This window comes from Neofelis nebulosa, chromosome 7 (genome assembly GCF_028018385.1).
Source record: "Neofelis nebulosa isolate mNeoNeb1 chromosome 7, mNeoNeb1.pri, whole genome shotgun sequence".
Taxonomy (NCBI): Eukaryota; Metazoa; Chordata; class Mammalia; order Carnivora; family Felidae; genus Neofelis; species Neofelis nebulosa.
In genome coordinates this window covers 149,100,730-149,109,374 of record NC_080788.1, presented here as the reverse complement: position 1 = coordinate 149,109,374, position 8,645 = coordinate 149,100,730, and the positions used below count along the sequence as shown (strand labels likewise).

The 8,645-nt window shown below is 42.8% G+C and overlaps 1 pseudogene; it reads left to right on the top strand.

Moving 5' to 3' along the window:
* The first annotated feature begins 4,806 nt into the window (after positions 1–4,806).
* On the top strand, positions 4,807–8,146 carry LOC131518040 (immunoglobulin heavy variable 3-74-like; annotated as a pseudogene).
* Positions 8,147–8,645: the final 499 nt, after the last annotated feature.

Genomic DNA, 8,645 nt, shown 5'->3' with positions numbered 1-8,645 from the left:
GGGGTACTTGAAGAAATTATAGCTGAGAACTTCCCTGAACTGGGGAAGGAAAAGGCATTGAAATCCAAGAGGCACAGAGAACTCCCTTCAGACGTAACTTGAATCGATCTTCTGCACGACATATCATAGTGAAACTGGCAAAATACAAGGATAAAGAGAAAATTCTGAAAGCAGCAAGGGATAAACGTGCCCTCACATATAAAGGGAGACCTATAAGACTCGTGACTGATCTCTCCTTTGAAACTTGGCAGGCCAGAAAGGCTTCGCACGATATCTTCAGTGTGCTAAACAGAAAAAATATGCAGCCGAGAATCCTTTATCCAGCAAGTCTGTCATTTAGAATAGAAGGAGAGATAAAGGTCTTCCCAAACAAACAAAAACTGAAGGAATTTGTCACCACGAAACCAGCCCTACAAGAGATCATAAGGGGGATCCTGTGAGACAAAGTACCAGAGACATCACTACAAGCATAAAACATACAGACATCACAATGACTCTAAACCCGTATCTTTCTATAATAACACTGAATGTAAATGGATTAAATGCGCCAACCAAAAGACATAGGGTATCAGAATGGATAAAAAAACAAGACCCATCTATTTGCTGTCTACAAGAGACTCATTTGAGATCTGAGGACACCTTTAGATTGAGAGTGAGGGGATGGAGAACTATTTATCATGCTACTGGAAGCCAAAAGAAAGCTGGAGTAGCCATACTTATATCAGACAAACTAGACTTTAAATTAAAGGCTGTAACAAGAGATGAAGAAGGGCATTATATAATAATTACAGGGTCTATCCATCAGGAAGAGCTAACAATTATAAATGTCTATGCGCCAAATACCGGAGCCCCCAGATATATAAAACAGTTACTCATAAACATAAGCAACCTTATTGATAAGAATGTGGTCATTGCAGGGGACTTTAACACCCCACTTACAGAAATGGATAGATCATCTAGACACACAGTCAATAAAGAAACAAGGGCCCTGAATGATACATTGGATCAGATGGACTTGACAGATATATTTAGAACTCTGCATCCCAAAGCAACAGAATATACTTTCTTCTCGAGTGCACATGGAACATTCTCCAAGATAGATCATATACTGGGTCACAAAACAGCCCTTCATAAGTTTACAAGAATTGAAATTATACCATGCATACTTTCAGACCACAATGCTATGAAGCTTGAAATCAACCACAGGAAAAAGTCTGGAAAACCTCCAAAAGCATGGAGGTTAAAGAACACCCTACTCAAGAATGAGTGGGTCAACCAGGCAATTAGAGAAGAAATTAAAAAATATATGGAAACAAACGAAAATGAAAATACAACAATCCAAACGCTTTGGGACGCAGCGAAGGCAGTCCTGAGAGGAAAATACATTGCAATCCAGGCCTATCTCAAGAAACAAGAAAAATCCCAAATACAAAATCTAACAGCACACCTAAAGGAAATAGAAGCAGAACAGCAAAGGCAGCCTAAACCCAGCAGAAGAAGAGAAATCATAAAGATCAGAGAAGAAATAAACAATATAGAATCTAAAAAAACTGTAGAGCAGATCAACGAAACCAAGAGTTGGTTTTTTGAAAAAATAAACAAAATTGACAAACCTCTAGCCAGGCTTCTCAAAAAGAAAAGGGAGATGACCCAAATAGATAAAATCATGAATGAAAATGGAATGATTACAACTAATCCCTCAGAGATACAAACAATTATCAGGGAATACTATGAAAAATTATATGCCAACAAATTGGACAACCTGGAAGAAATGGACAAATTCCTAAACACCCACACTCTTCCAAAACTCAATCAGGAGGAAATAGAAAGCTTGAACAGACCCATAACCAGCGAAGAAATTGAATCGGTTATCAAAAATCTCCCAACAAATAAGAGTCCAGGACCAGATGGCTTCCCAGGGGAGTTCTACCAGACGTTTAAAGCAGAGATAATACCTATCCTTCTCAAGCTATTCCAAGAAATAGAAAGGGAAGGAAAACTTCCAGACTCATTCTATGAAGCCAGTATTACTTTGATTCCTAAACCAGACAGAGACCCAGGAAAAAAAGAGAACTACAGGCCAATATCCCTGATGAATATGGATGCAAAAATTCTCAATAAGATACTAGCAAATCGAATTCAACAGCATATAAAAAGAATTATTCACCATGATCAAGTGGGATTCATTCCCGGGATGCAGGGCTGGTTCAACATTCGCAAATCGATCAACGTGATACATCACATTAACAAAAAAAAAGAGAAGAACCATATGATCCTGTCAATCGATGCAGAAAAGGCCTTTGACAAAATCCAGCACCCTTTCTTAATAAAAACCCTTGAGAAAGTCGGGATAGAAGGAACATACTTAAAGATCATAAAAGCCATTTATGAAAAGCCCACAGCTAACATCATCCTCAATGGGGAAAAACTGAGAGCTTTTTCCCTGAGATCAGGAACACGACAGGGATGCCCACTCTCACCGCTGCTGTTTAATATAGTGCTGGAAGTTCTAGCATCAGCAATCAGACAACAAAAGGAAATCAAAGGCATCCAAATTGGCAAAGATGAAGTCAAGCTTTCGCTTTTTGCAGATGACATGATATTATACATGGAAAATCCGATAGACTCCACCAAAAGTCTGCTAGAACTGATACATGAATTCAGCAAAGTTGCTGGATACAAAATCAATGTACAGAAATCAGTTGCATTCTTATACACTAACAATGAAGCAACAGAAAGACAAATAAAGAAACTGATCCCATTCACAATTGCACCAAGAAGCATAAAATACCTAGGAATAAATCTAACCAAAGATGTAAAAGATCTGTATGCTGAAAACTATAGAAAGCTTATGCAGGTAATTGAAGAAGATATAAAGAAATGGAAAGACATTCCCTGCTCATGGATTGGAAGAATAAATATTGTCAAAATGTCAATACTACCCAAAGCTATCTACACATTCAATGCAATCCCAATCAAAATTGCACCAGCATTCTTCTCGAAACTAGAACAAGCAATCCTAAAATTCATATGGAACCACAAAAGGCCCCGAATAGCCAAAGCAATTTTGAAGAAGAAGACCAAAGCAGGAGGCATCACAATCCCAGACTTTAGACTCTACTACAAAGCTGTCATCATCAAGACAGCATGGTATTGGCATAAAAACAGACACATAGACCAATGGAATCGAATAGAAACCCCAGAACTAGACCCACAAACGTATGGCCAACTCATTTTTGACAAAGCAGGAAAGAACATCCAATGGAAAAAAGACAGTCTCTTTAACAAATGGTGCTGGGAGAACTGGACAGCAACATGCAGAAGGTTGAAACTAGACCACTTTCTCACACCATTCACAAAAATAAACTCAAAATGGATAAAGGACCTGAATGTGAGACAGGAAACCATCAAAACCTTAGAGGAGAAAGCAGGAAAAGACCTCTCTGACCTCAGCCGTAGCAATCTCTTACTCGGCACATCCCCAAAGGCAAGGGAATTAAAAGCAAAAGTGAATTACTGGGACCTTATGAAGATAAAAAGCTTCTGCACAGCAAAGGAAACAACCAACAAAACTAAAAGGCAACCAACGGAATGGGAAAATATATTTGCAAATGACACATCGGACAAAGGGCTAGTATCCAAAATCTATAAAGAGCTCATCAAACTCCACACCCGAAAAACAAATAACCCAGTGAAGAAATGGGCAGAAAACATGAATAGACACTTCTCTAAAGAAGACATCCGGATGGCCAACAGGCACATGAAAAGACGTTCAACGTCGCTCCTCATCAGGGAAATACAAATCAAAACCACACTCAGATACCACCTCACGCCAGTCAGAGTGGCCAAAATGAAGAAATCAGGAGACTATAGATGCTGGAGAGGATGTGGAGAGTCGGGAACCCTCTTGCACTGTTGGTGGGAATGCAAATTGGTGCAGCCGCTCTGGAAAGCAGTGTGGAGGTTCCTCAGAAAATTAAAAATAGACCTACCCTATGACCCAGCAATAGCACTGCTAGGAATTTATCCAAGGGATACAGGAGTACTGATGCATAGGGGCACTTGTACCCCAATGTTTATAGCAGCACTCTCAACAATCGCCAAATTATGGAAAGAGCCTAAATGTCCATCAACTGATGAATGGATAAAGAAATTGTGGTTTATATACACAATGGAATACTACATGGCAATGAGAAAGAATGAAATATGGCCTTTTGTAGCAACGTGGATGGAACTGGAGAGTGTGATGCTAAGTGAAATAAGCCATACAGAGAAAGACAGATACCATATGGTTTCACTCTTATGTGGATCCTGAGAAACGTAACAGAAACCCATGGGGGAGGGGAAGGGAAAAAAAAAAGAGGTTAGAGTGGGAGAGAGCCAAAGCATAAGAGACTGTTAAAAACTGAAAACAAACTGAGGGTTGATGGGGGGTGGGAGGGAGGGCAGGGTGGGTGATGGGTATTGAGGAGGGCACCTTTTGGGATGAGCACTGGGTGTTGTATGGAAACCAATTTGACAGTAAATTTCATATATTAAAAAAAAAAAAAGAAAGACATGTAAAAATGCACGAGTTCCGCAAACATACCTGTGCTCACTGTGTAGAATTATTCATATTGTCACAGCACCATCCACACAAACTAATGTAGAAGTGCATCCCTAAAGCTGCCATTCACTTTGAAAGAATCAAATCTAAGTCTGCAGTGTGATATATATGTAAGAGGACATGCAAATAGGGCCCTCTCTGTGCTGATAAAACCAGCCCATCCCGACCGTGCAGCTGGGAGAGGAGCCCCAGCTCCAGGGGTCCCAGGTGTTCCCATTCTGTGATCAGGACAGAACACAGACACCTCACCATGGAGTATGTGCTTGGCTTGGTTTTCCTTGTTGCTTTTTTAAAAGGTAATTCATGGTGAACGAGAGACACTGAGTATGTGAGTGGATATGAGAGAGAACCAGTGGATGTGTGACAGTTTCCTGACCAAAATGTCTTGCGTCTGCAGGTGTCCAGTGTGACGTGCAGCTGGGGGAGTCTGGGGGAGACCTGGTGCAACCTGTGGGGTCCCTGAGACTCACCGTTGTAGCCTCTGGATTCACCTTCAGTAGTTCCAGCATGAACGGGGTCCGCCAGGCTCCAGGGAAGGGGCTGCAGTGGGTCTGACGGATTGATACTGATGGAAGTGGCACATACTACGCAGATTCCGTGAAGGGCCGATTCACCATCTCCAGAGACAATGCCAAGAACACGCTGTATCTGCAGATGAACCTGAGGGCCGAAGACATGGCCACATATTACTGTGCAAGAGACTGGGTGAGGGGACATCACTGGGAGCCCACACACAAACCTCCCTGCAGGAGGGGATCAGCACCACCAGGGGGCGCACACTATGCACAATTCTGCTTTGTGTTGCCAGGAGCAGGTGCAGATGGAGGTTACAGGCAGGTTTCCTGTCAGGGTCTGGGGCTTCCTGTCCACACAGCCTCTCTGGACACAGGATTCTGTGCTTACCTATGAACTCTCTGAATTAGATACCTGTTGTCATAGGAAAACTGCACTAACATGCACAAAAGACACAGATGTTTCATTGCTTACTCCTGTCCCTCAACATGAGTGAATTACAGATTTCCTGAGGCACAACAGCTGAACCATTAGAGGAGTCCCAAATGCACTCCCTGTGCAGCCAGGACCACAGGATCCCACAGCTCCCCATTAACTTCACCCAGCCCTTGTCCCAATCAAACAACGTGAGACTTCCCTCCTGGCACTTGCTACTCAGGACGTTAAATGAGCTACAGCTTTATTCAATTCCTCTAAACAAGAGATAAATCATCTCCATGTATTAGTCTGGATTCTCCTGAGGAACAGAACCCAAAGCACATTGGTTTCCATGACTAAAGAGGTTGGGAAGTCCCATGATCTACTGTCACAAGCTGGAGACCCAGGAAAACCAGTGGTGCAATATGTCTGATTCTGAACTAGGGTCTAGTCTCAGAATGTAGAGATCTGATGATATAACTCTCATAACAAGGTCCAGAGGGGACCACTGTTCCAGTTCAAACAAGCACGTGGGAAGTAAAAATGAGGGAATTCTTCCTCCCTCTGCATCAGATTCTATTCACAACCTTAATGGAATGGGTGATGCCCAGACAGAAACCATGGAAGGAAATGCCAGTCTCTTCTGGAAACACATCACAGACATCCACAGAAACAGTGGTGAATCTGGGCACCCATGACTCAGTCCAGATAACCCATAAAGTTAATCATGACAAGTCAACTTCCCGTAAACGTGGAGCTCAAAGACTGAAGACTTGAATTTAAATTAAAAATAAAACAAGAAAATTAAATACATACATATATGAACTATTGGGACTACCTCAAAATAGCACACTTCTGCACAGTGAGGGAAACAATCAACAAAACTAAAAGGCAACCTATGGAATTGAAGAAGATATTTGTAAATGACATATCCTCAGGGTTAGGATTCAAACTATGTAAATGCTTTTAAATTATTTTCACATTATCAGTAGAGAGTGTGTCCATGCAGTTCAGCATACTGTCATGTGAGAAGTAAAATTCGTGTCTTCCATTTTTGTTTTGTGTTAGGATCTCAATGAACATGAGACCATCACTCTTCACAAAATTTGAACCATACAGTACAGTACTGTTAATGACAGGGGTAATGTTGTGGAGACCCTTCTAGAACTTAATCATCTTGCATAACAGAAAATCATAGCCCTTGAGATCTACTCCTCATTGCCCCATCCTGCCAGCCCCTGACAACTGCCATTCCACTCTCCATTTTATTGTTATCAAATCCCAAATTCAGCTGAGTATTTCTGGAAAGGTCAATGTTCAAAGTTTTAGTTTTGGTGGGAAAAGAAGTTGAGCTTTATTTAGGAGGCCAGCCACCCGGAGCTAAGGCAGACTCTTCTCCAAAAGCCAACTCTGAGGGTTTCTGCCCAACCCAGAGGATTTTAAAGGGCTAGACAGTTCTTAAACAAGGGAGTTCCATGGTGGATACCATTTTCGATCATGTGCGGCCTCCATAGTGCAAGCTGCCAAAGTAACCTCAACTCCCCTGCATCTATCTCCACATGAGGAGAGAAACTCACAGGCATGGGAGAAGACTGCCAGAGGCCAAGAAAGAACCACAATAAGGGATTAGAGGGGAAATCCCCTGGGGCTCACACATGTTCAGCAGTACTTTCTGTTCTCACCAGATGGCATAAGAAAAATACTAAAATACAACTTTGTACTTCACCAATAATGACACAGAATACTGGGAAATGTTTCCTCAGTAAACACAGAGGAAGCTTCAAACCAAAAACCAAAAGGATCAAATGGCTTGCAAACTAATAGCCAACCAGAATAAGACATGTAACATTACAAAGCGATGCTTTTCAATATGTACAAAGGTAAAATTGACAGTCTACCTCCATATCCCATGGAAGTAGGAAGCATTGGTCTCCATAATGAGGAAAAGCAGTCATCCAGAGAAAGTGACCCAGCAGTAACACAGGACATGGAATTGGTAGAGAAGTTCAGTGTGTTATAATTGCATATCCCGTATCCAAGTAGATGGAGAAAAGATGGAATGTGCTGAATAGAGCCGTGTTTCTGGGTCCAAGTCCCTACCCATGTCCATGTGAGCACTGTTGACCATGGCCCACCTGACTCTCCCACATCCACCCCAGGTGAACTGATGAGCAGGGTCACCCAATGCCACACCCTGTGACTGTTACCTAACCCCACAGGTGGCCCCGAGGTGTAGGGTGCTGGCCACCTGGTACAGCCCTCTGTTCTGTCTGATGGTCTAGACCTGGTTTTGCTGAGGATCCTCCATTTATCCATTCTCACTGGCAGATGTCCCTGAGCAGGGGCATGAGGCTGGCAGAGGACCAGGTCACCCTGAGGGCACCCCTCTTGCTGTTTGCGCTCTGGGCATTGCTGGCTCCTGTCCAAGGTTCTCAAGGTCGTCCCTCATGGCGCTACATCTCTTCTGAGGTGGTAATTCCCAAGAAGCAGTTGCACCACAGCAAGGGCGTTCAGATGCCTGGCTGGCTGTCCTATAGCCTGCATTTTGGGGGCAAGAGCCATGTTATCCACATAGGCACAAGAAACTCTTTTGGTCCAGACAGTTGCTGATGATGACTCAGGATGATCAGGGAGCCTTGCAGATGGACTACCCCTTCATCCCTCCAGACTGTTACTACCTCGGCTACCTGGTGGAGATTCCTCTTTGCATGGTCACCATGGACACGTGCTATGGGGGCCTTGAAGGTATCATGAAGTTGGATGACCTTGCCTATGAAATCAGACCCCTCAGCGATTCCCAATGGTTTGAACACGTTGTTTCTCAGATAGTGGCAGACACGAATGCAACGGGACCTACTTATAACCTGGGATATGAGGATAGGAACCCCCTGTTCTCTCAAGCAAATATCAGTGCAGCCCCCAGCATCTCTAGTAAGTTGTATTCATCCCATCATGGGATTTTGAAAGGACTTGTTCTCGGTTCCAAAACAATGTATAGTGTGTTCAACGACATGTCAAAATGTGCCCAATTCCTCATAAGGCTTGTTAGTTTGACTGACTCAATGCTTCAAGGGATTGATGTAAGGCACTATATTTGATGTAAGGCCCT